The following is a 12,255-nucleotide window of genomic DNA, read 5'->3' as shown; positions in this document are numbered from 1 at the left end:
GGGGGGGGGGGGGGGCTCCTTTCCTCGTTGTCTCGTGAATTCTCGGGAAAAAAAATCATGCAAATTCGAAACGATATCCCGTAAGTGAAAAAAACTTGGAATTAGTTGAAAGCAAAAAGAAAGTGGAGAGAACAAGAGAAAATTGGAACAATATATCGATAATCTGTTTACCCCGTCTCTTTCCGGATTCAAAAGCTTTATGCTGGATTCTATTGGATGCCATTGGGGTTATCGCGCGCGCAGTTCTGCAAATAGCGATACGTGCTATATGGGAAAATAAGTATGAAAAACTGACAATTAGAGGTTTATAGGCGTCCTAGTCTGCTTTTTTCTCCCGTGTCCACTTTCCGCGTTTGTCGCAACGCGCACGTATGTGTCGTAGCTTTATTATCTTTTTTCTTTTTTTTTTCACCCTCTTTATCCACTCCCATAGCGAGCTCGCGCTAAAAACGTTCCTCGCTCTGGCATCAATTAGGTCCGTGTATTGCAGTCGGACTTCGTGCATGGGCAAAGCAACAAATTGGCACCATAACTTAGGCGAGGAAACCAGCGCTGCGACTGCCGCATCGTAACTTTCTCTGCTTTTGTCCACGTACGCTGCCTCCCATTTCCCTTTGACCCTTCGTAAAGATTCTTTTCTTTTTTTCCACTTTTTTTACTCACGCACCACTTTTTTGCCCACGGAAAAACTTGAATAGTCCCGAGGCGAATTTTTGCATTTCACCGATAGGCCGAGATATTGACGATAATTTTTTTTTAAATTGCAAAAAAAAAGAGTTATAAAATTAGTACTCGGGATATGTTATGTCCCATATTTTTTTTTTCCATTTTTATAGTAAAATCTTTTTACCGGCTGTACCAACTGTACTGTTGCTTTTTATGGTAGGGAAGAATGTCGGTCAGACACTCCTATCACAATGTGATGCAATGTGCACAATACAAAGTTGAAAAAGACGAAGGGCAAAGAAAAGCATTGCACGACGAAAGACTTGCACTCGAGCTCCTCCCGTGGGGGAATGCAGGATCCAATAGAGCTTATGCTATTTAAGATGTCAACGAGAAAAGTTCCTTCAGGAATTATAGAACGTAGCCTTGAGCTTTTTCTTTCATCTCCGCCTTGTGCTTCGTGTATCTTTGTTACAACTCCCTTCTGGTGTAAGCTGTAATCGCCGGAAAGCTTTGTGTACCTTATGTGAGTTTATACGTATTTTATGGAGCATAATGGCGACTATACGTTCACGAGGAATGGGTGGTCCAATAATTGTCATATACGAGTTTTTATTAGGTTGGAAATTTCTGTTGATTTAATAATCAAAGCTTTTTCTTCTGTGAGATAAATAACGGTTATGTGTGACGAGGATTTAAACCGATAAGAGCTTCTTATCTTTCACGTGGAAAATAAAAAAATTTTCTCTATTCGTTTTTCCTAAAAAAATTGCATCCAACAAAAAAAATTCTTCTCTCTTGTTGACGATGAAAACCAGGTATCGGAATGATCTGCTTTCTTTGACGTCTTTTTCTTATTCTTACTTCGTTCTCATTTGAATTCCAGACACGTTTTCAAAATGTCTCCGGTACGTCAACACTTCCGGCGGTAACCGGAAGCGACGACTCGACGGTCCCCGGAAGTTCCTACCACTCCCGGTAATGTTACGGTCACCGTGCGAGAAACTGGAAAAGAAAACAAGTTCGCATACGTCAGATGACATTCGACCTTGCCGCTTGAAAAATTTTAAGAATTATCTTCATTTTCAGCAATTCGTATTTTCTTTCCTCGCGAAGGAAAAACAGGCAGAAGTACGTGCTCCAATTTGCGATGTGTTTGCCGACCGAATAATTTAAACTACGTAAAGACGTCGCGACGCATATGTAAATAAGCGTACCTTCGCACGTAAACATGGCAATTGGAATAAAACAGTATATAAAATTATGTTGGATAACGAGTACGTAAAAGAATTCATGTAAATTATCCTATTCACTGAGCTTACCCAATTCTCCAATTTAAATAATACCCCCGTCAGCCACTACACTTTGTTACTTACCGTACAAAAAAAAACGTACAATAACCCCTATATATACAAGTTATCTATAGTAGAGTAATCCATAGTGACGTTGTACCGAAGAAAAAATTAATTCGCATAATCAAAAATTATGTTATTTATCGAGTCCAATTTTTAGGATACCCCCGTCAGCCACTACACCTTATTACTTACCGTACAAAAAAAAACGTACAATAACCCCTATTGTATATACAAGTTATCTATAGTAGAGTAATCCATAGTGACGTTTTACCGAAGAAAACATTAATTCGCATAATCAAAAATTATCTTATTTATCGAGTCCAATTTTTAGGATACCCTCGTCAGCCCCTACACCTTGTTACTTACCGTACAAAAAAAAACGTACAATACCCCCTATATATACAAGTTATCTATAGTACCGTAATCCATAGTTACGTTATACCGAAACAATCTCCTTCGCATAGTCACTGCCAATGAAAAATCCAGATTAATTCGCATAATCAAAAATTATCTTATTTATCGAGTCCAATTTTTAGGATACCCCCGTCAGCCACTACACCTTATTACTCACCGTACAAAAGAAAACGTACAATAACCCCTATATATACAAGTTATCTATAGTACCGTAATCCATAGTTACGTTATACCGAAACAATCTCCTTCGCATAGTCACTGCCAATGAAAAATCCAGAGGCGGTCTATCCGCATGATACACATTGACGTTTGACGCGCACGATGTACGTCGTATTTCATAAAGCGTAATGGCGAACGGACCAGTGACATCGAATACAAAAAAAAATCACTCTATAGACTATAGCGCCTGTAGATTCAGTACCATAGAGATGCAAGGCTTGAATTGCATAAAAATAATTTGATTTTTTGGACGCAACGCGTAACGGGATGCTTTGATCAAAGGTTGCATCAATTTTGACAACCCCTATTTTTCCCCTATCCCGTGACGTCACATGGTTAAGTCAACATTTCGTAAAAGAAAAAAAATGTTTTAATACCGCACAATTTCTTATTTCTATATTCCTTATCGCATAATTAAGTAATTTTGAACAAAATAGGAATCGCCTCCGAGAACCTCCGTCCTTTTGCGTCCTTATCTTATCCAAGAGATTAAGACCGAAAGCGGCCAGACTATTACCGAGATATAATAAACTAAACAGCAAGTTCCCCATCGAAGTTTCCTGGGGACTTTGCTCTTACCAAGATTAGTTGTATCCGAAGCCGCCGCCGGCAAACTTGGTAATTTATTACAAAATATTAAGAAGACCCCCGCCGACCACTTTACCCTCGGTCATCTTTTTTTTTTTAATGCACCCTTTCATCTTCATCCTCTATCATTTTCTTATCAGTGTCGCATATTATATATATTCGCACGGTCTGACTCCCTGGTCTCGTGCTCCAGTATTTACACTGGGTTATGTATTCATATATTTATATACATACAATCCTCCCGAAGCATGCGCCTAATGCACTTTTACGACGTCCGAAGGCGCATCTGCATCCACTATCCACATGCCTACTACTATAAGGGAAACAAAAAACTCCGGTAGTCTAACGAAATGCAAATTTTCTCCCACTGTAAAAATTTTACGGGCGATTTATATTTTTTTTAACTTTTACCACAGCGAACTTCTTCTTCGTCCAACGGTAACGTTCCGTAACCACCCATGGCGGATACTTGGTATACATGGGTATGCATATACGTACGTATATACTACATGATCGCGTTTCTCAGACGCAAAGTTTATCGGCCACTTCGTACACGGAGCAATATTTACACTGCTAAAAGTTTACCTTCGCGGCAGTCAACCGCCATCTTGCCTTGTAAGAACTTCTAACCCATTCGGAGTCCTTGGTGTCGCTCGTACCAGTACGATAATACGAATACCGATTACGGGCAGTCCGTGGCAGCACAGTCGCCCACTTTCCCACTTGCTGCGAGGTAAATCAGTTTCGAAGAACGGTAGTACCATCCCAACCCCTAGACAGATAACTTATCTCTATCTCTCCATCCCATCCAAAGAGAGCATTATACGGGGTTCACCTTTGCACCTTTGATATAACAAGAAGAAAGCCAGCAGCATCTGGACCGCGATATATACTATTTTATATCTTAAACTTTCTCATCCCTCTTATCTCAGTTTTTCCTCGTTAAAGAAATCAAATCAATTAAACTGAACTTTAATTGTATCTACGCTCTTGGGTCATGTGTTTAATTAAAGTCAAAAACAAAAATTGAAAATGTAACGAATAGTCAGAATTTGTATAGTCAATTAAACGATATACATATACATATATTTTTTACCAGGCGATACTTTGGGGACGATTCCATTACCAGTATTTGTGATGGACTTACAAGTATTTCGTTAGGTTAGATTAGGTCAGAACTCCAATACCCAGAAGTTCCAAGGTAGTAGTTTTCTGTTTTTTAACATCAACTTGCTATTGTGAACGCTCCTTAATTTTTCGTTTCCCCAAAGTATCTATTTGGCAAACGTATATATATACATATATACATATATATATATACATATATGATATGACGAGCAATCGTTATACCATTCACCAATAGTAGCCTATTCAAAAGAGAACCCAATCGCTTTTACAGATATCGGAGATATCGTCCCACATCTCAGAATGGCACCACAGCCACTTCCGCTGGCCATACCATGTTCAATTGAAAGCCCTATACCCATCCAATGAATCGTCCTTCCGATATTTCGTCCTCTGCATGCACAGCTTCTTTGTCCGTTGATTCCGCCATTAGTCCTTTACTTTTCGTATATACGTAACATATATGTGTGTGTCGTATATGTGTGTGTGTATATATATATATATATATATATATATATATATATATTACATATTACGTCAAATACGTACCAAATGAATATCATATGCGAAACCCGTCAGTATGCAGTCCCGCACAGTTCCATATGCATACCTCATAGAGAAACGCACGCTAACGCGCATGGTACCCACATATGAGGACACATATGGGGATAGCATAAATCGTCACGTACTATCACTTAGCCCACGCATACGTGCCCCCGTGAATTACTACGTGCTTCCATAGCGCTTTGCACAATACCGAGTCCAGGCCTCCTACGCTGTCCCAGGGATCTTCTACGAGAACCGGAAATGGCAGGAACACGCATCGCTACCTTTTCCCGATTTCGTACTTGCAACCTAAGCCCTATTACCGTATGTATATATAGTTTATATATATATATATATATATATATATATATATATATATATATATTTAACTATAGCTAACGTCTAAGCTTCACTAACTCAAACTGAACAAACGAGGGAACTAATGCACGTGGGAAACTTGGCCGTTCGCTATATCAAACCGGCACCCGAATCGCCTTGTTACCTACACCAGAGCCAAATTGTATAGGTTAGTATTATCTCGGTTCGAGGATTCTCGATACCCACGTCCATTGCAATTGGAATGGCTTGAGTAAGCCCGACTAGGAACCAGCCCAAAGATCGAGAATGTTCCCATATACAGTATTTCGAATTAATTTCGACGCGAGACAAACGTCCTAGGGACTTTGGATTTTCTACCAACAGATTCCAGTCCTGTTTACCATGCATTGTATTCGCGCTTGGGTACATAGTTTAAACGAGACGTTTATCCATGATAGCACTAGTTTACCAACGCATCAAGAACCATTGAAATTGGTAAGGAGAATCAGACCAGGGATACCAACATGGCTGCTTCTGGCGATATTGTTGGGTGCCCGAAGTAAGAACATTGGGTTCGGAACTCTATGAATTGTCATTGTATTCCGGAAACGCTGTTTGGTTGGTACTTCCTACTGAAAAGACCCTAGAAGTTGGTACCACTGTTTTGGAAATTTTCATACTTACAAGCTCCTGGAACTCGTGGAATTTTTTAAGCTCTTCCTCCACACGTGTCTCGAGACAATATTAAAACATATTGCGAGGCTCTTGTATCCCCAAGGGATCTTAGGAATGATTATTAATTCGCGTTCCTGAGGGATAGTATCGAGACAATGGGGTGTAAGGGGATCAAAAGAGTGGACCGGGGGGAACGGAGTGTATGAGAACAATCATTTTTCAAGATGGGTACCTTAACATTATTTCCTGGTTGGAAAATCGCACTACGGCGCGATGTAGTTGTTTTTTAGGCCACAGGTAGCGCTAGGTGCCATACCGCAGGAGTACGGTTACCAATATATTCTGTGCACCAAAGCACCCATAAAGGCTTTATGCCAGCTCATTCACTCTACCCTGTGAGCACGTACACATTGCAAATGTCCCAGTCCCTTAGGACTTGCTCCAGATCGAAATTTCTGACGTAATAAGACACCCGTGTGTTCTCGCTGCTGTAAGCCGTGCAGTATGCTCCATCATCTTGCTGATAGTGCAATGAGGACATAAAGGTCAAAGGGTTGTAATAACGGACGACATACATTACTCGCGTGGCTTGGCATATGTACGTAAGCAGTTGATACGTGAATCAAACTAATTCTGAAACTCCCTGTAGCATATATAGACATCTGAAGGTTCATTTGTATATGTATATATATATATACACCCCTGTATAATAAACGTAAAAAAAATATATAAGCGTCACAGCGTATAGCTGCACAGAGAACAGAGAGATTCACACCGATACTACGGCTAGTTAATTTATGGCTAGTTCACAACCAGCCGCAGTTTCGCACAGACAGAATACAGAACGACCGCACATTACATAAACTGGAAACACGCAACGCTCTGGACCCGTCGCTATCCACTTTACTGATGGAACGTTGCTCATCAGCATTGCGATATAAACTCTCGATAGTTTAGTTCGCACGGTTAAACTCATGAGTATGCGCCCATACCGATTGACAGACGATCGTTTAACGGAATCGCCGTTAATTATTCGGCTGCGCTTATCGAGGGCATCGATGAATTAGGGATAAATTGTAGTTTTGAGTGCAGGCTAAGTATTCCGCTGAAATTGTTCGTGCGGTCGGTAAAGAAGATTGGCGGCTGTTTTTTGGTAAACCAGGAATATCGTATTATTTACATGAGTTTAAAGATTATACTTAATCGGACAAACCAAGCTTAGCTTTCGGTACGTTTGGTACGAGGTAACTAGCCTTCATCTCTTTCTTCGCCCTGCTCTCTGTAAGAGGCTTACTTATATATTTTGCGAAAACATTCTCACCCCTGTGACATAGGACGATTCACACGTAATTTATTTAACCTTCTTTGCGTGGAAATGTCTCGCTCCGAAAATCAATAAGGGTTCGTTGAGGGTAACCTGTTATCAGATGTCAGTCCCTCTAAAAGGACGCATCTTGTAAGCCTTCAGGAACTTATCGGCTCGACGTCTTGATAAAATTTATATGGTGGATGATATGACGTATAACTTAGGTTACTTAGATGAGATGCTGCTGTCAAATTTGAAAATATATGTTAGAATTTGACTTAAGTATCATTTTAAAGTTTTTTGTAATAAATACTGATGGGCACGATAGCATAACAAGGAGGTTTTGGCTACAGATTCCTGCACCAACATTTACCGACACTCGGAGAACTCGCTACGGTTCGTGTCCGTGCTAAATCCTACAGAATCGCTCGTGAAATTGCCAAATGTAATTTTTCACTATGTTTCAATTAATTTTTTTTACACTATTTCTCGGTTTACCGTACTGTCTTTCAACTAGCGAAAAACTTTTGCTATCCTTATATATCTTCAATATTCACCTTCGAGCAATTCCAAATTGGCGAAAATCCGTCGGAACGCAGGGGAGGCTTCGCTCAGATTGCGCGAGTGATCATTTTCTCATTTTAAGGGTCGCATGGTGCTTTTACCAAACGCTTTTCCCACCATCCGAGAAAAGCTATTTAAGCACGAGGCTCATTTACCACTTCGTTTTTCTTCGTAAAATCGTAATAAGAGGGCACCAACTCTGCGCTTTACTGTCACTCAAACGGAATTTTCCGCATGCCGATAAAAAATGGACATTAAATTAATTCACCGTTCGACTCCGTAGGGAAGCTGTCAATTTCGTTTTTGATTTATTTTCTTTGTCCATTGAGACTATGCAATTCTGAAAGGTAATCTAGAAATAATTCAATGCTCCCAACATGCATACAATTAATTTAACCGTATAGCCAGCATCTAATAGATTTCCATTTATCCACGCTTTTTAAGGTGAACGTGTAACTAGGTTGCACGTAACTTGTCTATGTCGCCATTTACCAGAAAGTGCACTGCGCACTCGAGTAATGCGATAATTAATTCTAAAACAATTTCAATTATCGACACTCGTTAAAGCGTTAGCGTTCATGCCCAAGTGAACACCATCGTGAAGACCTCATTTCCTCATTTTGCCGAGCTCGTGAGAAAACTGTCGTTTCAGCAAAAAAATATATACGTAATATGTATATGCTTGTATACCTCTATATGGAGGATTGAAAATACACGTGTATCCACCAGGGAGGGCATTTAGACATCGTGGGTAATCAATAAATCAATTTAATTGCACAAGACCTGGTTCCACTATAATTAAAAAAAAAAGTTAAAAAATAAAAAAAAAAACAATTTTACCTAATATCCATCCATCGTTGTATGTCAAAATATACGGGGATATGAATTTCCGTAATTACCGTCTGTGTTTTTGAATAACGCCATCAGGATTTCCTGTGTGTATATTTTTAGCAAAATTAATCATTTTCAATATGGCGTTTGGCCAAAGAAATTCAAAGGTGGCCAATGACAAGTGAATGGGTATGGACTCGTTACCATTGATTGCCATTACCGAAGTTTTACCCTCGATGGCGAATTTTACTTAGAGACGTTCGGCTAATTAGATTCGTTCGTTCGTTTCAAAATGTTAAATCGTATTTTTGGACGATGACGTCATACCGCGAAATTTTCGACTTGACCCGGCCTCGCGAACGTACGAATGAAACACGCCTCTCAAAGTTCGGCGCAAGGACGAACTTTGAACGAAGCAACATTAATTCTTAACGGTGAATTAGCATCGCATTAGCGACACTCTGTCACTGTAATTCCATGATTAAGCGTTGCAGCTTGGAGGCGCTGCTATTCGTTTGAATCGTTTCACGTGAAAATAATGCAATTCCTCATGGCGTCGTGTGCGCAAAGTTACGTCTACCTTGCTTGCGGACGATTAATTGCGACTGCATACCACTGCACTCATACGAAAGTCGTATACGTGCATCTGGCAATTTTCCTGCAAGCTTCAATTCAGTTTACCAGTTAGGTACGATCGCAAACGAATTGAATCGGAATAGTTATCGATTTCGAAAACTTTATTAGTTAATTTTATGAAAATAATTTTTTTTACAATTGAAAAAATTTTTCGATTTTTCAAAATCATATTTTAACATGACCAAGGTCGTTTCTTTATAATCCAAATTTTTTAATTTATTTATCCGAATTATGAATGCATTAATAACTCCAAAAACTTATTACAACGACAGTCAGACCTAAAAGTTACGGTAGCACGAAGAATCCATAAGAAACGTAACCTCCCCGAGAACCAATTAAATTCCAAGAACTTCTTAAGATACAGTAATCTTTACTTGAGTATGTATTTTTCTGAAGAAAATTTCCAATTATCCTTGTCTTATGTAAATAAGTCAAAATAAAGCGAATGGAAATCAAGTAAAAATTTTTTCCACGCATCGAAACCACCGTACGACAAACTCGTACATTTTCTTTCGTAATTTCATATTCGCACTGCGGCTACACCGGACAACAGAGACACCTGACACACGGAGTGAATATTTCGCAAAGATGCAAATGAACTAATGGCAAATAGTGGGAGCGTTACGTGTAACCGTAGAAACATGCCACGCCAGCCATGTCCACTGTTATGCCTATGTTTTCGTGGCATGTGCTGCGGTCGACACGTTACCAACCCCATTCAACCCCTAGCTACCAGTACCACCCTACGAGAGTACTAGACTAGATACTCGGTAGATACTACCAACGTTATCTACAGTCAATATCAAATCCGCAAAGTTCACTCCATAATTTATACGATGATCCCTGACACGTGACAGAACCACCCCTCGATGATCAACCCCTTCTCAATAAGATATCAATAAATTAACGGCTCCCTTAAAATACATTGAAAAAAATATTCATGGGAAATATGACAGCTGACACCTTTTACTCTGATAAGCTGCTATCTTTACAGTGACTGTTATCGACCCTCCCTAGTAGAAACTCTCCTGCCAGTGGCAGCATCCATGAGAAATCGTAAAACAAGGTAAAGCGAAAGGGTTGAATAAAAATAAACTCAAGTGGAAACAATTGATGCTACAAAAATAATTTCAACGCGGTATTTATGATTACGATACAGGATGACATAAAATTTTCACATTAAAATATATTTAATGACGTAACGAAAATTTTCAAAAATAATTTTAACACTTTTTTTATTTTGATTGATAACCATCCTATATCTGCCGTATACATACCAATTGGTCCAGCTAGCTATACTAGCTACTATGGACCAGGACTAACCGGTGTATAATGTCTTAGTGATTTTATCATCTCCCTGACAACATATAGGAAACGCTGTGTTCTCATTCTGAATTCCATAATCATTCTGTTTTCCATCCCCCTGACCGATGGGAACATATAGGAACCCGGACAAAAACCACCCCTATACTGTGCAACGAAGGTGACAGTATTCTCGTCCTATACTCTCGCAGAGTAGGGTAGGGTATAGGGGCTCTTGAAGTGGTATGTGATAAACCAGCCCCTAATGGGAAATACCATCTTCCTTTTCCTCCCTCCTTCTTCTCATTCTTGTTACTTCCGTATCCTTCGTCCTGAGACGTCAAAAGAGGATGTCCCCTCATTTCCTAGTATCCGACGACGCCTTTCCACTTTCCCTTTATTTTTCCCTCCCCTCCTTTTCTCCCATAGCATTTTCCCTCTGCTTCTCTCTACATTCACTTGCTCGTCTTCCTTCTCTCTTTTCGCTACAGGATTCCTTGTTTTATTTCCTTATACCTTAGTTAAGACGCATAGCCTTGGCTAACCGGTAACGTACTTGCCTTTTGCGAAAACTCAGCTTCTCCATGGGCACACGTATACTTATTTATTACATACTTATTGGCATCTTCGAATTACACGCCGTACGAGCCACATATGAAAATGCTTGAGAAAAAAGTTTTCCAACGGAAATCGAGTTAGCCGAGTAATTTATCATTTTCTTTACAGCCTCTTAGCTTTTTCTTTTTTTACCACTATTTTTTGCTTCTGCACAAACTTGCCTCGCTTGCTTATACGTCGAAGGATAATTGGAAACTCGTAATGTCATCTTTTCGTATAAAAGTTAAGACACGTGCAACGATTTATTTCGGTAGATTCTTCTATCTTTTCGTTAAAACAAGGATTTCGAAAATGTACAAAAAAAAAATTTTAATTTCAAATCCAGAAAAATTGAAACAGATCGAACGCTCCACTCGATTAGAACTTCGTGACAGTGAAGTACACGTTAACTGCAATTTCTAATCAGCACTCGGGCTAGTATCTACTTTGAAATTCGAGATTGTCGAAACTTCGTATAACTAATCTAACGCCACTACATATATATGCGCTTATCAGATTTAAATTCAAAGTATATATTAATTGGAACGTGAAACTATTATAATTTCTTGCACAGTGGATTAGAACGTTGATTTCTCAATTGCTGGTTATTAGTACCTAATTCGTGGCTCGGTAGTTCCAATGAATTTCTTCTTGGCCACCGTCGCCAAAATTCTTCGCCTAACCACAACACGTGGGTCTCTCCTTAAATCATATCTATAATATTCCCATCGACTCTTTTTCGCTGCTCGCAAGCTCAGTTAAGCCCAACATGAAATGCGGCTGATCCTAGAGTTTCATTACAGTACCAAAGCCCTCTTAACTTAACCCCGCCAAGGTACCAGCGACAGTATCACTCGAAACTGGTTTGAAACTGGTTAATCACCGTTCGGAATCCTTTGGATCGAACCGGCAAACGAATGAGCGATCGCACAAAGGAACGTGAATCTCGAAGGAAACGAAGCCGAAACGGCATCCAGCATCCACTCTGTATCCTTCCCGAAGGGCGGAAGTCTATTTCAATGTCCAATGTAATAAGAAATTCTTTCGCGACTATTTCTCAACGCTCCGTGCTTCCACGAGTAAATTTGTCTATCAGTCTTGCACCACCCCCCC

At 39.7% G+C, this 12,255-nt stretch overlaps 1 protein-coding gene across 9 annotated transcripts in view; it reads left to right on the top strand.

The window, feature by feature from the left end:
- LOC107264359 (neuroligin-4, X-linked) overlaps nt 1-12,255 on the top strand; it is a 206,127-nt gene that overhangs the window by 175,225 nt on the left and 18,647 nt on the right. The gene's annotated exons all lie outside the window — the stretch shown is intronic.

This window comes from Cephus cinctus, unplaced genomic scaffold (genome assembly GCF_000341935.2).
Source record: "Cephus cinctus unplaced genomic scaffold, Ccin1 Ccin1_scaffold0168, whole genome shotgun sequence".
NCBI classification, from domain to species: domain Eukaryota; kingdom Metazoa; phylum Arthropoda; class Insecta; order Hymenoptera; family Cephidae; genus Cephus; species Cephus cinctus.
This window is presented reverse-complemented; position numbering and strand designations above follow the sequence as displayed.